The 23,155-nt window shown below is 38.8% G+C and overlaps 1 long non-coding RNA gene across 2 annotated transcripts in view; it reads left to right on the top strand.

The window, feature by feature from the left end:
- The window catches only part of LOC311429320, a 147,676-nt gene that overhangs the window by 60,964 nt on the left and 63,557 nt on the right, over positions 1–23,155 (top strand). For both annotated transcript variants that reach the window (XR_014688219.1, XR_014688220.1), the window contains exon 2: positions 17,703–17,875. This is a non-coding gene — a long non-coding RNA (uncharacterized lncRNA). The remainder of the gene's footprint in view (positions 1–17,702; positions 17,876–23,155) is intronic.

Here is a 23,155-nt window from a genome sequence, read left to right as displayed (position 1 = left end):
TTGAGAGGTGGGGCTGTGAACCTCATGAAGTTCAACAAGGCCAAGGTCCTGCACCTGGGTTGGCTCAATCCTAAACACAAATACAAGCTGGGTTGATGGATTGAGAGCAGCTCTGAGGAGAAGGACTTGGGAGTTTTGGTTGATGAAAATCTCACCAGGAGCCAGCAGTGTATACTTACAGCCCAGAAAGCCAATTGTATCCTGGGCTGCACCAAAAGAACCATGGCAGGGTAGTTGGAACTGGATGGTCTTTAAGGTCCCTTCCAACTCAAACCATTCTATGATTCTCTGACATCTGGTCTGAGGATACAGAAAAGGCAGAGCTAAACACTTCTTGGAAATAGAATAAGAGGCAACAGACACAAGCTGGAATGTGTGAAATCCGGAATCTATGTAAGTAACATTTTTCTTGTCATGAGTGTGATCAGCCACAGGAATAGGTGGCCGGAGAGGCTGTGGGATATCTATCCTCGGAGATGTTTCAAACCTGCCTGGACATGGGCCTGACCAACTGGTTTAACTGGCTGTGCTTTGAGCAAGAGCTTGCACCAGGTGGCCTCCAATCTGCATGAAGTCTACAAATTTGTCTATTAGAGTTTGCTCCACTTCAGCACTCTGTCACCGGTGTGCAACTCCTTAAAATGGATTTTCTGTTTTATGGAACCGTGGCCTCATTTTCTTTAGCTATGTTGCTAGGACGTATCCCCCAGAGTTTTAGAGGAAGTGCAAATCCTATGCATTCGTGCATTTCAGCTCTGCCAGTTGTACAGGCTGGAGAATTTATTGCAACTTAAAGAACATTCTGCCTTGCCTGTCTGTGCTAAGGACCAAATATGTATGAACGAATACATGCACATTGCCAGGAGAGTGAAAAATAAGTATGTATCTGGGATTAAAGGGGATTCAGGAAAAGCTATTAACACTGTCTTGAAGGCAAACTAAGAAAAGTATTTAAAAATGACAAAAGAAATCTAAAAATTATAATTTCCTGTGTTGTTACGTTTTAAATGCAATGCATTATCTTAGAAGCTCTTACAGATTTTATGAATGTTATATTAGACAGAAATATGGTGTACCAAATACAGAACTTGTTCACATGGTAATATCATTTTGCAGGAGGTTGTTAACTGATACCATTGAAATTCTTTCCAAATTAGGCAAGGAAGTGTCACCCACAGTGATGTAGGATGTAACTAACTGAATAGGTGAATAACTCCAGTATTGTATGTCTCCAGTTTTGTATCTGTATTTTTCTTCAGGGTGATGGAGGAGTCATCTGCATTGTCTTTCCTACATGTAGTCGTGGGGACAGTTTTCTGCATCAAGTGCATGTATTCTCTGAGTGCAGATGGGAGTTGATTTTGACAATCTGAAAATTCAATTTCCTTTTTCGTCTGGTGTATTTAGTTGTCATGCATTGTCTGACAATATGTTTCTTCTTGTTTACTCCTTATTATGCAGTTTTGGACTTGCCCTCAGGAAGTGGTGCTATGTCAGAGATTGATAGATTTACCAACACAAATCAGCCAGATATGCATTCATTTTTTTTTTTTTTAAAGCTGCTTATACTATGGCTCAACAAAATTCCTCTTATATAGAGTACCCTTTTATCTTTTAATAATTTAGAGATCTTTTAATAAATTTTTATAGAAAAAATAAATGGGACTCTATCTTTTCTTTAAACATCACACCTAAATTTTGGTGGAAATTAAAATTCAATTATGGATCAGGAGTTTGAAATCTAGACCTGAGGATGGTTATTCTGTAATTTACCTATGTACACTTGCAGGAAACATTTTAGGAAAATAGGCCCATTTTCATTTTCCCAGGACTGAAAACATCACAATATTGAAGCATTCCTGAAGGATCATTATATCCAAACAAGGATAAGAATGTTTATTTTCTTTGCAGCAAATTTATTGTGAATGTTCAAGTTCAGAATTTTTAATTATTTGCTCACTGGAGCATTGCTCTCTGAATATTCAAAACTCTTTTGGTATACAAATATTCAGCATTACTCAAGGGAAAAGTAGTATTAAATGAAGTATTGTTATGGAATTCCTTGAAATGTTATGACTACTGCTTGAGGTATTTTTATAAGTAATCAAAGCATCCTCTAATTTGGAAAAGCTTCCTTCTGGGCCATGCAGTCCATATTCCTTCCTGTGCTGTGGCAGAACTGGATAATGCTGTGCAATGGAATAAATTTGGCCCTACGCTTGTGTCATCATCCCAGCTGTACACAGCTGTGGCCACTGCACACATTGTGAATGGAAGAGTAATCTTCGTAGCTAGCAAAGAGCACTCTGTTCATGTTAACTCATTAAATTCTAACATTTCCAGTCCTTTATGGGTCCAGTCCCATAAGCCTTACTCATGGTGTAAAGATTTCAGTGGGAAAAGTACTCCCCTTGCTTTCTATTGCACTGCACATTCACCTAAGTATTCATTTGGTGTCTGTCATGCTACTAAGTAAGTGGGATTGAATTACTGTGAGAAGAGGAAGAAGCCACAAATCTATTCCTGGTCTTAAGGAAATTAATTAATTTAATCTGATATAGCTTCTGACAAACACATACTAGCTACCATTTCGCGTCACCTCATCAAAGCATAAAGATGTTTACAAATGGGCAGCATCACTAAGAATTTGCCAGCTGGCTAGCTAGGCTGTTCAGGCTTTAACTGTTGAAGCTCCATTTTTGCTTGTCTCTATTACATGTATTAGAAAGGGCATGTTGATATTAACCATAATAGGCAGTAATTTCAGTTTGTTTTAGTCTTGAAAGGTGTATGCAAAACTCATGCCTGAGAATATGGTTGGGGTGGAGTTCTGCCAGTACACAGAAATATTTGCTATAGGAACTGAAAAGTAACCTGAAATATTTGCTGTATATCTATTGACATGGACGTAGTTCCTTTATCAGGGATCAGTTAAAAAGTCTTAGGAGACCTGACATATTTTCAGAATCATGAGCTGGTTTTAATCTGCATGGACAACACCTCCCTGATCAGCTCTTGCATGCTGTATACACAATGGCTTTGCTAGCCTGACAGCAACTGTGCAGGAGTTTGGGCTACTGCAATTTACCAGTAACTTCGTATGCTACAAAGGGATCACTGTGCTGCTTCTGAATTACCTAGGGCTTCACACCAGTCAGCTGGCAAGATTTGTATGAGATCCATTTGGCCTCCATTGTGGTAAAGCCATTGGAATGACATCAGTGAGTATTTCCTAGTAATGTGTTGAAACTGCACACTGGAAGAGGAAATGTGTACTGCAAGTACAGCTCAAGTAAGGAACTCTTTTTGGAAGATATTCAGACTTGGAGAATTGACTTCAGAATAAGTGTAGAGAGACTGATTAATCTTCTGACACTGGAGACCATTGAATAGGTTGATGAATTAATACTTTTGTTGAGCTGAGACTGTTGATTGCTTTGGAAAAAAACAACAAACAAACAAACAAACAAACAAAAACCAACAAAAAGCCTATCTCAGCAGTGGGGTCTAACATTTTTGGTTTTCCCCTGTGTTGGATTGTTTGTTTTTACCTTGGACTGTTTCTGAACTGACTCTCATCTGGAAATTGAGTTGTAAGGTTTTGTACCTTGGAGATCCTGTCGTGAGAAGGAATTTACCTTGTAACAAGGAAACATGTGCAGATAGGGAAACACAATGAAATTCTAAATCTTCTTTTGATGGATTTAATTACGAGTTTTCTTTAAGGAACCACACAGTAAGATAATCTTGGGATAAACAAACACTTAACTTACTTTTTTTTTTAACAGAGTTTGTTTTGATTTGATTGATTTTGGGTGACTATCCTTTTGCTGGAGGCTTTCATATTGTTTAGACTTGGCTTTCAAAAATGATTTGGGAAGGATTTTTTTCTCAGAGTATAGCAAGTACATTGTGTATATATTTGGGCTAACTTCTTTTCATGCATTTATCTTCTTTTGTAGCTGTTGCTTCTGCAGTCTTTAGAATCACATTAAAGATGTGTATGTATGTGTGTTTGTGTGCAAATATGTGGGGTCTGGTTGTGTATGTGTCATTCTTACAAAGCGAACATAAGTAGGGGCTCATGTGAACCAGCACTGTAATTTGCACAATGCCCTGTGGCAAAACAAGTTAGGTCTTTTTTCTGGCACACTGTCCACAAAGTTTCATATTGTTTTGTGTTTAGCATAAACAATTTCTATTGTATTCGTAAGTACTTTATTTAGGTACATCCGTGTCCAATACCTGCTGCCTCAGCATACTGATAAAGAGTTTGCAGTACTAGCTCTTACCTTACTCAGTACGGTTCATTTATTTGCAAGAACAAAGTGGAGAAATGGGCTTTGCTAAAGACAGCCAAGAAACAACAGATTCCCTGTGCAGTATTAGATGTGTTAATGATCCATTCAGTGTAAGATTTAGCAACAACTAAAACTGAATGAATTAGAAAAAAAGAAAAGGTAGTTCCCTTCAGCCCTGACAAATACAACAAAGCCATTTGCGTCATTCTTTTAGTTGGTATTGCAGACAACTTAAGTACTGAAATCAGGTAAGGATACCCACTTAAACTACCATGGAAGCAGAGGTGTGAGGAACAGTGGGAGAAAGAAGAGACTGAGAGATCAGAACAAGAGTGGGGAGGAGCTGAAGGACATGTTTGTCTACTACTCCATTTGTTGCAAATATTAGAAAACATGTTATGAATGAGACAAGGACCTGAAGAAAAGTAAAGATGACTGGTTTTTGGCAGGACAAGTGAGCATCACCACAAAGAGCTGAAATTTAGCGTATCCAGGACATTATTCTGAACATGTCAGTTTAGTCCGGCTTCTTTCTTTGATAAGTCTATTTGCTAAATGTCTTCAGTAAGACTATTGATACTGTCTTTTTTTTTTTTTCTTTTTCCCTGACTTAATGAAATTTGATTTTGAAGAGAGAGCTTAAAGCTGGAAAATCCTTACTGAAGGGTTATCAGTGTTTTATTGAAAATATGGAAAGATGCTTCAAATGAAGTCTTGCCAGGGTTTGCTCTGGCCTATGTTCTTTCAAATGCAAATTCATTACTAACATGCATGATGGAACAGAGTTCACTTATTTAAAATGTGGAAACTTGTTTGGGTAAATTAGAAGTTTCGAGGAAAGATCAGAATTCAAACCATGTTTCAAAATTAGGAGAGATGGCCCAAATCATCACAATGGAATTTGATAAGGAAAAGTCCCCAGTGCTCTATTTAGGAAGACAAAATTAAATTACAGATACACAATGGGAAATAATTGGTGATATAACAACTAAATCACAACAAATTGCCACAAATTCGGAGTTCCTCAGAGAATGTGGAGAAGAAAAGCTTGGTTGGCACAAAATGGGTTGTAACTGTCTCTGTGAGTCTCCTGCAGAGAAGATCTCTCTTGGTTTGTAAGTTTTCATGCTCTTTCTGCAAGCAGAAAGACAGTAGTAGTTTAGAAACAGAGTAGAAAAGGTTAGAAACTGGGGTGTGTCATTTTGGCAGGAGAAATCTGCAGAGACAATAGATCCCATGGTTAGAAATACCTCTTCCATGGGAACATTATGATTGCATCCACCCTTGTTTGCTATCACCAGAGGGCAGGACACTCTTTGCCAAGCCTCAGTGACTGGAATGAGCAGGGATGCTTTCATGATCACCACACAGCTCATTGTAATAGTGGACAAAGCTGTATGAGCAGTTTCTTCACCTCCACATAAAACAGACCAGTATGTACATCTCCATGTTCATGTCTGTTCTCTGGAAGAGGGGAAGGAAAGGCAGAGTGGTTGTCATGAGAACAGTTAATTGAACTTTTTCTTTATGCTTCTTTTCCTTGGGATCACAGAAGGACCATTGATGAGAGTATGATGGGGGAGAGCCATGGGATGCTGTGGAAGTGTTGCTGTTCATTTCCCAAATGCAATCTAGGCCAGTGTGTTCTTGGAAGAGAAATGCAAATGTGATGGATTTTCCTGTTTGGCATCATATAACTTATAAGACACAGGCAGAATACCAAGCTATAGCTTAAGTCCTGGGATACTCATCTAATGATTTTCTTTTTACAACAGTCCTTTCCCAGTAAGCTGGGCAAATGCTATTAGACCTGTTCTGGGAGGTGTATCTTGGGCTGCAAATCCATCTGTGAAACCAGGCAAATAGTAGAGCAACTAAAAAGTCATCTCTGGCTTGACTAACGAACCTAAAAGACTTCATTTAAAATTAGGTTAGAGCATGCCTGCAAGAATTTCAATGACTGCAGTTTGGACGGAGAAAATGCTAGGATTTATTTGCAGGCTTATGGCCAAAGAGTTACACTTTTTTTTTTGGAATTCTCTGAAAATATAAAGCAAATATATGCAAGTTACTTGGAAATATATGTAACACAGACAGCTGAACCCTTCTTGGCTCCCTTCCCCTAAATGAGTCTATGTAGTCAGGAAAAAAAAAAAAAAAAAAAAAGAAAAAAGAAATTTAAGTTTTTCTTCTTCTTGTGTGGACATTATTTACAGAGATGTTGCTCCCTAGTGGAGCTATAAACAAAAGAGGTAGAGGTAGAGGATTCCTTTGTTATTTCTCATAACTGCAGAAGTAGAAGAATTTCTGCATTTGAGAAGAGGAAGTTATCTTGACTGGAGTTCAGCTGTTACATTCACCCATCTAAACTTACAGCTCCCTTTTTCGTTCACTCTGTACTTAGGGTTTTATGAGAGTATTCTCTCACATTCCTCCTAACACCCTCCTGCACACACTTTCACAGACTGTGTGACTTAGTGGTACAGCACTAGACAAGAATGGGGCTTAACATTAGCACTGACATTGTGTTATCTTGAAAATGTGGTCTTTCTATCTTCCACTTGAGATATTAATAAACTTCAAAAGCTACTTTCAATCTAAAATAAAAAGCTCCAGGGATATCCTTAAGTATGTCGACACTGCTGCTGCATCTTGATGATAATCTTATCATGCAAAGGTGGAAAAAAAGAAGCTGATCTATAAAACATGTGCAGCACAAGCCACTGTAATTTCAAATTACAGATGTCTGGATATTGACCCACGGATCATTTCAATTACTTGCTTTTGTAGATATGCATGATCTACCACAAGCCTACCACAGCTTGGTTCAGATAGTGGATAGGCAAGCAGAGGGAAATGTTTCCTTTAAACTGTTGACATGCTGTCTGATAAGTAAATGCTTAAATGATGTCATGTCGACTTGCTGTGATGTGATGGAAAGTAACAGCACAGACTGTGTATGCAACAGGAAAAAAGGCAGGGACATTTCTGTGATATCGTAATGCCCTCAGCAGGAAGTGTCGGTGCAGCGGGGCTGAATCATCAGTGCTGGAGTTCATCCATTAACATTCCAGAGGGAAAGAGGGGACAGGCATTGAATGTGGCTAATTTGCAGAATTTGTGCACCTAAATTTCTGTGAAACTGTGGAGAAATTCAATAGAAAGAAGAACAATAGTGTGTTTAAATAATTAAACACACTTTCAGAAATAATTAGACCTTTTTGGGAAATTGCAGAAAACTGTTCTTGCCTTCATTCAAGGCTGTGTTTTAAGGCATGGTGCAAATGTGATGTGATGGGAATGCAAATGAGGATGAAATAAGCAATTCTCTTTTAAAACTTTGAGTGAAATTGTGTACCTACTTGAAGAAAAATTGAAATACTTTCTGATTTGTTTTTAAATGGCCTATGCATAGACATGATTTAGGGTTAAAAGTCGCACCACTTCAGCCATTGCAACTGAAGGTCCAGTCTGGTGCTGACAAAGGTTTATCTTAAATGCTGTTAAAATTTCCAGTGGCCATTCCTACCTTGGTTGATTGGAATTAGGCCATATTCCACATGACATTTGTCCCTAATTAAGTAAGCAAGGGCTGATGAAGGTTCAATCCACTTAATAATCACAGTAAAAGACCTACTCAGGTGCAATGCAAAAGACAGTCCAGACTTCAGAGATGTGAAAAAAGCCCTCATATAGTTTAAAGTTCTCAAAAAGTGTAGAACAAACTGAAAGATATATTTAGAACAATGCTTGCACAAACTTATATAAATACACCCCCCCTCTGCTGATATGCATTTATATAATGAACCCTCTCATGTCTTCCTCCTTCCAGTTCAGCTGAGCCAGTTGCTGAAATGGGGCTGTTTCCAAGTGCAGACAGGGCTGAGGCATGTATTATGGACTAAAACACTCCATGCTGGTCTCCTGGGGCATATAAGCATTTCAAAACCATTCATAACAACTGAGCCCAATCCTATGCTGCAGGGCAAATGACTCTGCATCAAATGGCCAGCACAAAGCAGCCAGCCACAGTGCATTATATTACCTCCAGCTGCTCCTCCCCTGTGCTGCTTGCGTAGGAAGTGTGGTCCAAAATTTTCTATGCCGAATCAGACCGTGAAAAACTTGGCACATCTATATCCTGAGCTATGTTTTGTGCTCTTTAACCACAGTGAAATATTCAGTCAAAAATACATGATTTCAGCTCAGAAAAGTACCTAGAAGCAGCTCATGTGCTTGTTTTGATTTCCTACTGGGTTACCCTCCCCCCAAACAGAAATCCTGATAAAGCCATAATTGTAATTGTACACAAATGGCTCTCCAATGCTGACCTCTTTCTCTAGAGCTCTCCTAAATGTTAATGGCAGGGCTAGAGATCTATAGTAGGCACTGTGACAGCAGGAAGAAATCTGGCAGTCTTACAGTGTCATTTTGTGGAAAATACATTGGAGCTGCTTCTGGAATAAATTTACATGAGAGCAAAGAGGAATTAAATAGAGACGAAAGCACAGATTTGCTTTCAATGATGTGGATGAGGAAGGCAATTGCACAGAATGTTTAGCTGCATGTCTCCCTTCTGTTATTGTGCTTCTGAGTGATCAGCAGATGTCACTGGTGATGGGTGACACGAAGCCTGTCTCCTTTCTCCAGATCAGAAAAGAAATGTTGCAGCATTTCTGTTCCTCAGTGGTTTGAGAGTGAGATAGCTAAATACCAGAAATTTCACTGAAAATGGCCCTACGTGTTCAGCTAATAACATGTACTTGTGTGTGGCTAATGCACTAGAAGATTGATACATCACAGTCAGATCTTTCTGCACTAAAATTGTCCCCAGAACATTTAAACGGACTACATACACATATACATATGTATATATATGTACACACATACATACACACGTATATGTACATATAAGTTTATATATGAATGCTCAGGTTCTGAGAGGGAAGAAACATGCATCTCAGGACGGCATCTTACTGCTGTTTACAAGCTTCTCCTTCTGCAGTCCTATGTCTTCTGAAATGTTCCAGACTGATGCAGGCATGGTGACCTCCACTTACAGACTAGAAAAAAATAACTTTTGACTTTGAGGATTAAAAAAGGACAAAATTGCTGTCTAGAAAAATAATTCCAATTGTTTCCTGGCAAAAAGCAAAATATTCATTGGTACAGTTGATTAAAGCAAATCTCAAAATCTCTGGGGGGTGGACACCAAAGCAACCTCTCGTATCATAGAATAGAAACTCCCACCAGTCTGATTCTGAAGAAACTAAAAGCCAGGTAAACATAAAGACTATGTCAAAGAAAGGAAAACATAAAAGTGAATGTACTTTCCAGAAACTGTGGAAAGCCAAAAAAACAGAGGCATCATGTCAGAAACAAAAGTGAAAAAAAAAAAAAAAAAAGAGAAAAAAGAAAAAGAAAACATCTTTGCAAACAAGTAGAAGTTTTTCAAACCAACTTTCATCCACATACATAACTGCTCTGCTGCTTATATAGAACACAAGGAAACACCTAAATTATGGCTGGCATTAAACTCATGTTTCTGAATGTTTTGTAAGTTGCAGTGTGAAGGGACTCAAAGTACATGTATTACCATTTCATGTAGCACTCCTTGCAAAGCACTACATATTAAACATTTTGCAGTGCTATAAAATCCAAAAGCCAAAATATTTTTCTTTTGGTCAGCCTGCAGTGATGTGTAATGACAACAGACTTCACAGAGACAGATCTCATTGTACTGCTTCAGAAATACTTACAAAGATCTTGGCTTATTACTGTGTTTGTTTATTGCTGGACCTACTAACAGGTATGTAGCTGAGCTGAGACAAACCAGCATAAACATTCTGCAGAACAGGAGAGGTGCTGCTATGCAGCTGATTTTTGAATCTGTGACAAGTGCTAGTTACACAGAAAAAACATAGTTTTGGGGCTTGTTAGGATACATGGCAAAAAGAAAACCACAAATAAAAACAAAGAACACCACCAAAACAAACAAACAAACAAAAAACCCTGCAGGTGACTGGTTTGCAATTCTGCATTGAAACAGTGAACACACACTGTTTCAGGGTTTTGTGCTGTTGTGGATCAATAGCCTCTGGATCTGAAAAATAATGACCATACCGAATTCAGGTTTACTCACATTAAGTCTTAGAAAGCACAGATAACTATTTTTTTTTTTTTAACTAATGCCTTTGAGACTGCTGTCTGCTTTGTTTGGAAACAATTTTGTTACTAGAGAGAAGCAAGGAACTGAAGGCAAAAATCTGAAATTAACTGTGCCTTAAATCAGTCCTCTAAATAGGGAAGAGTCTATTATTACTGGTAATGCTTTTACAGCCAGGGAAAATTTATGTGCATATAACACAGCTGCGCTGAAGTCCTTTCAAGGAGAGGATACATTGTTGTTTGGAGCAGAAAGCTAGAAAATGCAATGATCTAAGTCATAACAATTAAAGACCATTCCAGTCTCTTTGTCCAAATTTTGATGTTAAGGTTAGCAGGTCCAAAGATAAATATTTCTGAGCTCTTGGAGGCAAAGTTAAAGAGAAATCTTATCTATTCACTAGAAGCTGCCACTACAAGCTTGGAAGTCAGTCTTTTAAGCTATTGCAGCCATTTTTTTTCACAGGACTTTAGCACCTTGCCTCAACATAGTAGCTTAGTGATAAAAAAAAGAAGTTCCATTATGGCGATGTAAAAGTGACACTTTGCTAGCACATTTTTGCACCAGTATTGAGTGGGGAGGAAAAACACAATACCCTAAAATCAGAGATACTTCTAAAATTATACATAAGTGCTATCAAATCTACAAAAAATGATAGTGCAACAGGTCAGCTTAACAAAGCTTTTAACCAACAGACAACCTGCTTTTCAGGTCTTTCTGCCCTTGGTTTCTGCACAACTGGAATCCAGGTTTTCTATCATGGTGGAAAGAAAACAAAATCTAATGTTATGTCATGCTGTACTGTGTTTTCTGGCATTGCTTTAGTACATTGTAAAATCCAGACATTCAAATATACAGAACTCAAGAACAGTAAAATAAATTAGATTGGCTGAATGTGAATACTCAGACAACCATGCAAACTATACAGAAGAGTGCAATTCTTGGACAACTCAACTAAATGTCCAGGCTATTCTAAACTTGGGAAAATAAAATCAGTAAGGCTTTGAATGAAGAAAAATGAAGTTACAGGTTTATGATGCGTGGTTTTACAGAAGTACCTTGTCACTGAGAACATAACCTTCACTTCAGTTAGGACTCTTGCAGCTTTTCATACAGAATTGTGGAGTCATTCATCATGTAAGGATTCTCTGGAGTCTCTTTGGTCCCTCTCCCTCTTCAAACCAATATCACAAGAAGCACTGCTAGCACACTGTCTTCAGGACTTCCTTTCTTTCTTCCAAAACTTGCAAGTTTGACTTTACCTTTCTCAAATTCATTCTTAGCAGTGCTAAAACTTTGTTTCTGTTATCTTCTATTCAGCATGTAGTATTGATAGGATATCTATAAACAGCATCATTTATATGTGCTGTTACTCAGCTTAACATTAGATTTATTTTTGTGTGCACTCTATACCTGGACCCCTTCTTGTGGTCTGAGAGTGGAGGATATGAAAAATCTATTAGTTCTCTGGTTGCATATTCTCACCTGGATTCATTCTTTTCTGGAAGAGAAGGGCATCTGGGGAGTAGGCATGGATCTGCTGCTTCTTGCACCACAATGAATAATTGATTTACCTTTGTGATTCATGTATCTTAAGAGAAAGCCTTAAGGGATGATGCAGGTTTTGGCCTTTCTTTAAGAACCTTTCTCCTTTTATTTCACCTTCTGCTCACTAAACCCAATGATGCTTTGAGAACCTTTCTTACTATTAGTCTCCAATCATAAGGCATGACAAATAAGTAGCAGAAAGCTCTTTTCTGTGGAAAATGTGCATTAAAATTGGTGTAGCTTTATTATTCTGAGTAATACACTTATACAATACTCATTACTATAGTATATGAATGCTTCCCAGTAGCATTTTAAAGAACATGACTAACATCTGTCACACACTCATCTACTTCTTGGGTGGGGCAAAGAAGCACTTCTGGTAAAGTTTCTGGTGTTTTTTTAACACATATGTTATGCATTACTGTTAGTGAGGGCAAGGTCAAAGAAATGTGCCTTGCATTTGAGAGCCGCTGAGGGCTGTGAATGTTCTTAGTTTCTTAGGAACCCACTCCACAACTGTAGATTGGCTTCTGAGATGATCTTTGCCCTTCTTGTAGAGCACAGCTACTAAATTTATTTTTACAAATAATTGCTTACTTTCTGAGTTTCGCTTTTTTTTTTTTTTTTTTTTTTTTTTTTTTTAATATATATATATATATAGAGAGAGGTCTGTTTATTAGTTTTCACGAGAGTCACAGAGCAGGAACTACTGGGTTGCTTCCACCTTTACAGAGGCAGCATTTTTGTCTGGGAACAGGGGAGCAGTTCTTGCCAGTGACCAGGGAAATGGTAGGTCATACAGACTGCCACAGGAACATGAAGCAACCAAATATGCGGTGTTATGGCAAGATCTCGAGAAAACTTAACTGGTAGCATAAAAGAGTAATAGTGTGCCTCTACTACAGATAGCTCTTGTATGGCAAAGAAGCAAGTATTAAATCATTATCATGAAAATTTAGGTGATTTTTATGGTTTTCTGCAACCTGGAGAGTCCTTACAAGAAAGACTACAAAGATAACTGTGATTCCAAATCATGGAATCAGGGAATATCCAGAGTTGGAAGGGCTCCACAAGGGTCATCAAGTCCAATTCCTGGCTCCACATGGGACCCCCCCAAAAATCAGACCATGTGTCTGAGAACATAGTCCAAACACTTCTTAAACTCCATCAGGCTCAGTGCTGTGACCACTTCCCTGGGAGCCTGTCCCAGTGCCTGACCACCCTCTGGGTGCAGACCCTTTCCCTAACCCCCAGCCTGACCCTCCCCTGTCCCAGCTCCATGCCATTCCCTCGGGTCCTGTTGCTGTCCCCAGAGAGCAGAGCTCAGCGCCTGCCCCTCCACTCCTGCCATGAGGCCTCCCCTCAGCCTGCTCTGCTCGGGGACGAACAAACCAAGGGGCCTCAGCTGCTCCTCACACATCTTGCCCTCCAGACCCTTCACCATCTTCATAGTGCTCCTTTGGATACTATCTAATTGTTTTATGTTCTTTTTATCCTGCGGTACCTAAGACTGCACAGAGTACTCGAGGTGAGGCCACAGCAGTGCAGAGCAAAGCAGGACAATCCCTTCCCTTGACGAGCTAGCAGTGCCGTGCCTGACACAGCCCAGGGTATGGTTGGTCCTTTTGGCTGCCAGGGCACGCTGCTGGCCAGTGTTCAACCTGTCATTGACCAGAACACCCAGATCCCTTTCTGCACGACTGCTCTCCAGCCTCTCATCCCACAGTCTGTATATACAGCTGGGATTGCCCCATAACCAGGGGCAGAATCTTGCTCTTGTTCTTGTTAAATTTAATGGGTTTGGTGATTTTCCAGCCCTCTAATTTGTCAAGATTTCTCTGTAAGACCTCTCCACCCTCAGGGGAGTCACCAGCTCCTCATAATTTAGTATTATCTTTGAATTTACTGCATTCAATCATGCATCCAGATCATCTATGAGAAACATTGAAGAGAACTGGTTCCAGAATGGAGCCCATTGGAACTCTACCCTTTGAGCCTGACTGGTCAGATAATTGTTCACCTATCATGATATGTATTTATCTACCTGTATGCTGGACATTTTGTCCAGAAGAATCTGATGTGAAAAATTATTGAAATGTTTGCTGAAATCCAAAAATATTACATCAGCTGGCTTTCCTTGGTCAACTAGGTGGGTGATCTCATCATGAAAGGCAATTAAGTCTGTTTAAAATGACTAAATATTCTGGAAGGCTATGATAGACAAAGGTTGATGAAGTGTTATATGTTTCTGGTGGCATAAACAGTTGAAGGCATGTTCCAGCACTTTGTTTCAGATGTAGTTGCATAGGCAGCAGTACTGGGATATATTGTGTACTGCTGTAATTCAGAAGACATGCAGGAAAAATAAACACCGACTTACTGCAATTGTGTTCTCCTCCAGAAAGAGACAGAGCTTTCTTGCCAACCTGATATTAGTGTAGTTTAAGCATGACATTACCACACTCTTCAGTATTAGTGAGAAATCCTGAATTATTCAAATATAGATGTCTAAATGTTATATTTCTTATCTTGAGCTAATCACTTAGGCTCTTTTTACATACATCTCCACAAAGTGATTTATCTGACCCACAGATAAAATGAGTTTCTCTCAGGTTTCCCTCCTGGTTGATTATACAAAGGGAATCTAGAGTGACACTCTCATCCTTAGATATCTGTCATTCCTGTGTTTATGTTAGAGCAGATGAATCCCACCTATATTTGTTCACTGACTAACAAATGAAGTTCTAAAAAATCTTCAGAATGTGCTTTTGTTGTTTGTTCACTAGAAATTTCTTCTCTGCTGAGGCTCATCATGTGCTTTGTCCATAAAGCACTTCACCTTACTTTATACATAGAGACATGACTGTATGAATGAAAGGTAGCTCTCTGTGTAGTTACAGATTATTGGCATCTACATTATTATCCTCTAAATAGTCCATGTAATGGGTAGGAAAGGACAACTCGTCATATGGTACACCAAAATAATAGAAGCCAGATGAAAGTGAGGTTTCCCCATCAGGTTTTGGTGGCATCACTCCAGAAAGACTCAAAACATTTTAGTAAATTACCTTTTGCTCCTGTCATCTTTTTTAGCAAATTTCTCATAATCTCCATAAGACCATGTAGCTCACAGTCAAATGCTGAAGATAAGCCCCAGATGAGAAACCATCTTATGTGTTCTCTCTGCGGATAGAGGATCATCTGTGCTGCTAACAAGGCTCCATTCTGTGTTCTGGCACGATTTCAGATTGTTCCAAGTTTAGATCATGAGCATCAATTAGATGAGGTTGCAGTGGCCTTTGTTTAGTTACACTACAAGCTTACCCATGAATGGTGAGGTAGGTTAGTGGGGGGAGTGCTAGTGTCCAGAAGTGGCTTCTCAAGGGTTAAAGTATGTGGTTTGGCATTATTCCAAGCTGTCTTTAACAGGTTAGGAAATACATAGATTGACATGAATCTTAGGGCTGGACCTTCTTATGGTGAATGTGGTATTATGGTAATGTGGAATGTGGCAATACCATAAATTTCAGTGGAGGTGTGTAGAATGGATACTGTTTGCTAGCAAGTGTGTACTTCAGTGCAGCAAAGCTAACATGACTGTTCTCTTTGTATATGCAACAGACTTGGAAAATCTGTTATACTTCATTTTGTCTCTGTCTTTTAAATACTGTCAACATTTTCCATGGCCAGTCTTCTTCCTGCACAGGGCATCGGAGAACCAAAAAGTACATGGTCAATAATGAGGAGCCATCTTTTTACTCTCCAAACAGCATTCAGTGGTAATGAATCATGATTGTCTTCACCCCCACCCTGCAGATGGAACAAAGTTTACTTTTACTGTTCTTCATATGGAATTTGTTGGAGGGCAAGAATTTTGGTCAAGAGAAGAACCTGGATGTCTGAAGTCTGGAATATGTGAACACTGTAATGTAGATAGTGAAGATTATGATGCTTCGGTATTTAAATCTGGGTGATGTCAGTACTACAGATAACCTTTCAAAGTTTTACAGACAATGAGTTCTTTCACTTGCATTTCCTTGCAAAGCTTTTGTGACCTTCTTGACAAATTTATTGAAATCTTCAAAAGTGATACATATGAGTTATTTCACAGTAGATACTGGCAACGTACTACGAGACTCTTGAGATATGACAGTGATCTATAAAACACCATGAACTTCATGAAAGTTAATCTTGCTTTCATTATTGGAAAATTATTTGCGCTGCTTTTGAGCAGCACAAAAAAAAAAAAAAAAAAAAAAAAAAAAAGGACATTAAAGCTTGTATTGAAGCTGCTGTTCTGAGCATGGGAAGGTCATGATTATAAGGGGATTCAATTCCTGACATGTTTTCTTCTTGAACAGGCAGACTTTATCATCATGGTAGCAGAAATATACAGAAGTGGTGATCCCACTTAAGTCAAATTCTGTCATATACTTTAATTTTGACATTGACTTCCAGAGGTGAGCTTCCTGGTTTTGTTGTTGTTGATGTTTTTTGGCTTTCCCAACCTCTCCCCCAGGGGAAATCTTTACTAAGGACTCATCTAGAGGACTGTGGAAAATGTCCAACAAAATCTGAAATCCTTATTACTCAGATCATGCTTATGATCAGCATACTGTTCAGGAGAACTCATTTCTGCTGGTGCTGTCACTTCACAGTGGAAATTTAAAAATAACTGTGGATTGATAGCATGAATGTATACATTTTTTATTTCCCCCCCTGTGAGGTCTGTTTCCTTACATTTTGAACCAAATTAGTTTCTATTGATATTGTTGCCTTTATTTGTATGAGGCATTTGCTGCACAAACCACTAGCAATTATTTCACATTTCCTTTGATCATAAATTTTGTTAGGCAGTTTAACTGCTATGAGTATTCAAATATAGTTTGTTTTAAAAGAGAACTAAAGATTTTCAGGTCCTTAACAAAATACTATGAAGCCAGTCATGTTTGAGACTTATCAGCTGATTTTTCTGTTCTAAATATAAATGATCTTTTGTGCTCCTAGCTTTTTAGTGTGTTCAGGCAAAGGCGGTGATTTATTTTCTGATAAATCTAGGATAATCCAATGTCATAGAGTATTGACTGTCTAAAAGATTTGATAATGGAATATTGAGCTTTTCAATTGCAGATCATTTAACATTTATCCTTGACCAGAGTAACTGCAGAAAACCCAGTATCTAAGTGGCCTTGCAGACTGTTTGACAACCCCAGTTTATAGCAAAACAGTACCTTCCTCATTTGAGAGGTATGAGCTTCTCCTCCAGAGCTGCTGATTGATATTTTACTGTAGTATGTCTTCTAAAGATTTTCAAATACATATAATATGCTTTCATTCTTCTGAGTTAGTTGGGGTGAGTGGGAATGAGAAAGTATAAAGGTAAAACAAGACTAATGAAATGAGTTACGTTTAGTTCAGAAACTGCTGATTCTATTTCTCTGCAGCAGTACATTCTGCTGTCTGGATACTGCTTAAATTTTGAGGCTTCCCTTGTTAGGTGACAATTTCAGTTCCATCAGTGTGTAGACTGTTGTGGGACTTTCTGATTGATTCACAAAAAAATGAGTATTCAAAATTCGTTACCTATTGAGTTTGGAGTCAGTTTCAGTTGCTTGCAATGACTTAACACATTTTAGGCCTTTTTTTTTTTTTTTTTTCTTTTTTTTTTTTTTTCTTCTCTGTTTCAGTTTCTTGAAAAGCAGAAAGGGACTACTGACTACCTCAAGAAATGTCCTGAAATAATCCAAAATGAACACGTATAGAATGCAAATTACATTTTTTCTGTCAGAGATGAACCTTTCAGACCATGTTCTAAGGCAGACACCCTAGCACTGTTTCTACCCATCTTCCCTTGAGACAGGTAAGGAAATCCATTTCCCACTTATCATATTTTTCATGAGCTCAGAAACTGCAGCATTACTTCAACTGCTGGCAAAGACTGCAGTGATCCTGAATGATCCTGCGTGAAGAATACCAAATCCGGTGGCATAGTAACACAAATGCAGAAGTACGCCTAAAAAACATCTTAGAACATTCTCTTAACTGAGGGAATATATATTAATTTCTCGGCATACATTTTGTGCTTCTTGTGCCCAGCCCAAGTCAAAAACTGTATGTCTGAAGGCTGAGAGCTCAAAATCCATGCATTTGTCTCCTCTAGCAGTATATTTCTCTTGCTTTGGATTTTACAATTTAGAATACAGAATGTAAACATTATAAAGAAAATGGAGAAAAGTGCATCTTACAAAGATTTAACTGTTGTTAACATGATTCTAGCTTTTGAGAATGAAACAGAATAAAACCTCTCTAAAGCACCAGCTTGAAAATATGTCTAAATCACTAAAAATGCAAAGGTTGGTATTTAGGCAACCATGATATTTTAAATATTAATCTACAAAATATATAGTTATTTAGTTCTAAGAATCATGTGTCAGTCAACATCACACTGCAGGAAAGGGATCATTGGTTCAGTCAGCACCTCCTTGCAGTGTGATTTTCATCAGGAAACAGAACTGCAACTCTGAGTACAGTCCAGTGGGTTGTGGGGCCAAATTTTTGTCCTGATTCTGTGGACAGCTTACAGGATTTGTTCAGGTATTTCTGTGTCTTTTCCTCACAGTTAACCTCTTTATTCATACAATATAGATATAATTACAAAGCTCCCTAGAAAAAGCCCAGGTGTCACAAAAGTAAAACTGCATCCAACATACAAGAAGAGGAAAAGCAAAAGCAACCAAATGTGTACAAGGTCTATAGCTACCTGCAGGATTCAGAAGTATGCTTTTAAATGCAGTGTCTGGAAAGCTCAACAGCCAGCTTTTCAGAGGGTTAATGCGTGCTTTGATAAACTCTTTTGAAAATTCCATTCTTATGATGACAAAATGAAAAGTGAATTCTTTGGAAAATTTGGCTCCTTATAGCACAACTCTGAAGAAAAAAAACATTCTCGTGGTAGCCATCACATTGTTTTCTGAGAGCTGCCTTGTAGATCAGTTTCTTGGCTGACCTCGAGACGGGAGGTGTTTGCTTACTGTTGTCGTGAATGTAACACTCCTTGCAAGTTTTTTAGCTGAAGTTATTTTGGGAAATAGTGATTTTCTGAGCTTAAATGTGTCTCAAGTTTTCCTTTATTTTATGGGTAGCAGGGCATGTCCTGCATAAAGCCTTATCTGGATTTTTGGCCGATAGTGTTGGGGTCAGGGTCTGGATGCTTCCTGGGCAGGCCTGCTGGGCAGGCTGCTCCACCATCACACTGAGGTGGGGGTTCTCCAGATTTTCCTTGCAACCACTTCTGATGTAAATGATCCATCTTCTCCAGAACCACTAGGAGTAGAAAGCTAGAGCCTTGCTTAGCACAGACTTTTGTGTTCATCCTCCATGATGAACACAGTGAAAATATGTCTACTTTTCACAAGCAAGAAGCAGTATGCAATACAAATATTGTCGAACATGTAGCACAACTTTGAGTGGAAAAAGGTTTTTAGAAAAGCTGAAAACAGTGAAAGGAAGAATATGAGTTTGCCTTACCTATGACATTTATTCTTCCCTGAATATATTTTTTAAAGCTCAGGGTTGTGACCTCCTGCTTTCAGCCCATAAAAAAGCAATGGCTTTCAGTGACCTCTTTGGCCTTCATACACTTGGACAGCTTTCTGACTAAGCTGAAGAAATATATTGGAAGCAGAGAAAGCTTATTTAGAATCAGGAGGAAAGACACATCTGCTGTGTCTTCTTCTCCCACTATGCTGGGCAAGAGAGTGAGCTGTATTTTCTTCTGTGTGAAAACCCCTACCCCCTCCATCGATTGGATTCTACCATCATTTGTGGGCGAGGGGACTTGAACTGTTCCAAGTCAGTTAAATTACAGTACTGTCAATCCCTGGAGAATTGGACCCTGTGGGTGAACAGTTAAAAACAAAAAACAAGAAAACAAAAAAACGCATTGGTTACTTAAAATCAGCCAGTGCAGCTGTGGCAGAAGTCTGTTGTTTATATTTACACCTTTCAAAAAGGAGACTGTGTTTAGTGGTGTGTTGCTACAGCAGCATTTGGCTGCTTATTGCAACATGTAATTAGAGGTTTTACAATTTAATGTGCCAGGCAGTGCATCCTCTCCACAGAATTTGTGAGGTGGTAATCACTTTTATTGCTGGAATTTCATTCACGGAAATAGTCAAAAAGCTCAAATAGCACTTGCAGAGAAGCTATCTAATCTCCCCCCAGGTTAGTATTCACAGCCATGAATTAATTGGGAGAATAAAAGATAGAACTTTAACTACACTCCAGGTCCCATCTTGGTCCCTACATCTGTATGAGAAATGCAGTTTTAAAGTCATGTGCCTTTCTCCTGTTGAAATCAATGCTGAAAAGGGTCATTGGTTGGAGCATAATTAAAATTGGACTCTCAGAGGAAGATTTTTTTTCTTCATGTGGCTGTATAATTATGCATTAACTAGTTAGCTGTTGTGCTTGGGGCACTGAAAGCGCAACATGATGTGTATCTCTTCCCTGTATTTGCATGTGAAGGTCAGAGGAAATTTTTGAAGCAGACCTCCTATTCAAAAATCCATAAATCCATGCTGCATTTTCATATATGGCATACTGTACAGCTCTGTGTCTACTACTAAAATTATCCAAGTAAGAGCAGTCAGTCCACTCCAGTAATCTGGAAACATGCCTCAAGAGAGGAGGGAAGGTATTTTCTCTCCTACTCTATCTTGCCTCCATAATGGCCATCTAAAAGTATATTAAAATAAATGGCTGACATCTCTGTATTTTTTTAGCTTGACAGTCAATAAATTTACCAGTGGTTGGCAGCTCAAAATATTGTAACACGAATGGTATTTTGGATTGCGTTGAGATTCAGCAATGTTCTAGATGGAGCGTGCAGCCCTGTTGGACCTGCTCCCACAAAGGCTACAGCATGTCATTGTTGCTGGTCCTCCCTGCCATGCCCACAGGGCTCTGATGACGTTACTGCTGGGCTTCACACAAGCTAAAGCTCATAAAGCTGAAATTTTGCTTCATACTGTGGCGGTACACACAGTCAATGAGTTTCACAGATGTGGCGGGCCCTCTTGGTGCAGCCAGAGAGCTTAAGGAATCAGATTTTTTTTCCAAGATAGAAAGTAACAAAGTGTTACATGAAACTTTTTTTTTTTTTAACTTTTTTTTTTTTTTTTTTCTTTTTTTCTCAGGGTGGAATTTTAGAGCCCAGACAGAGGGATGGAAGATGTTTATTTTAGGATACTATCCCAAGCCATGTGGACTGGAAGGAACTGGGCGATTATGGGAGGTGGGAAATGGGCTGCACTAATATGATGTAAACCAAAAAGACAAAGGCTCACTGTTGTTTTTAAAAGTTTAACACTGATATTGTAACATTTTTTATTAAAGCATTATTGTAATTCATTATACTAATAAAAATCAAGAGGAAAGGAGAAAAAGAAATCTGAGAGAGAGAATGACTGCTTGTTTCAAGGAAGTATGGTTAGCTTAGCTCTTCCAAATAAGCAGCTGTGTAGAGTTTAATGCAGCTCCTTGTTGCATGAATGTATAGATGGTGTATATGATTATTACTAGATTTTAAAAGGGGCCAAATGTAAGAGGCAGATGTGGTACAGTTTCTGCATTTGCCATTTTTTTTTTTGGAAAAAGGCATGGGGAAGCTGAACTGTCAAAGTGGTACTGCAAGAAGACAGATACTGCTAAGCTGATATCCTCCTCTTCCTGACTGGTGCACCACTTTAGCGCCTCTCACACTGCATCTCATTCCTATGGGACTTTCTGTAGGAATGAGGCAGGAGTGCTGTTATGTATGCCCTATATGAAACAGCTCTGCAAATACAGCAGAAGAAGTATAATCATGTGCATAGACCACAGTGCAAGTGATCAGCTCAGCAATCAAGAGCACTCAGTTGCAGATGATCAGCATTTGGGCAAATTATTTTATTAGAATAAACCCTTCTGCTTCTGAAAATGCTCCTTTAAATTGCCTGAAGTTCTTTAGGTACTCTGCTGAATTGATTTGGCCTAAACCAATGAAAAAGAAAACAAAGCAAATCAAAGTTTAAATACAGAAAACAATCAATTTTTAAACTAAGTTTTATTGAAAAATAAAATAAACAACAATTAGCAATGTCATTCCGGTTGTTGAGTTGATCCTAAAGAAACTATTATTTCTGCTTCACCAAACTAATTCCATCTTGGATGACTGATAATATTTCACTGTTTCTACCTAAAGTCTACTTACTTTCTCTCTGTGAATTCCACTCTGGAGGAAAAGAAGGGAACTGAGGGATATTAAATGCCTTTATTCAGCTCTTCTGAAGCACACTACCCTCATGCACAGAACAGCTGGAAGTCAAGGGAGCCAAGGGAAGTGATCACCCTTCCTTTCCCAGAAGCAAAGCTATTGCAGTCCCTTGGTGAGGACAAGAAACAAGTCTCTGCAGAAGTCTTGTTATAAAGCAGGTACTATACTGTAAAGATCAAGTTACATATTTTGGTTTTGCTCTGTGTGGATAAACTTTTTCCCTCCTGGTAGGGTATGGTTTTACTGTACAGCTGCATTTATTTACATGCCTTCCTGGAACTGCAAAAAATTCTTTGCCCAGATTTATAGGTTGGTATGTATGCAGCGGTTTGGCTTCTACTGAAGTTTTCTTCACAAACCAAACCCAGTTCTTATTGGTACATGAGGTGTGTGTGGCAGCAGTGCTACCACCTGTGTTTTGTAGCCTAACCCGTACTTCAGCATTTCTTCTCTCTACCTCTCCCCTCCTACCAGCTGGGAACTGCAGATAGGCACAGGACTTGCACAGAAACAGGCAGTAAATCATCACATTGTTTCCTCAGACCCAGGCAATTAGCAATGCTGGTTTTGAAGCAGGAGGACTAGCAACACAGTCTTCCAGACAGACTTTATTTTTACAGAGGTAAGGCAAACCATCAGCTGCATAAGATGTGGTGTTGAGAAATTTAGCTGTGGGGAGAGAGAGAGAAGCAAAGATGACAAGGAATGAAGATGGGTCAAATTCCTGATTTTACAGAAATGTTTGCTATAGCAAGTTTTGGAGCAGCATTTAGTTATTAAGTGGACATGGTTAAAATGCACATAGCTTTGTGTGTGTGGATGCAG

The sequence above is a fragment of the Aythya ferina genome, assembly GCF_964211825.1.
Source record: "Aythya ferina genome assembly, chromosome: 1".
NCBI lineage: Eukaryota > Metazoa > Chordata > Aves > Anseriformes > Anatidae > Aythya > Aythya ferina.
Note: the sequence above shows the minus strand (reverse complement) of the source record. Positions and strands in the feature narration are given on the sequence as shown.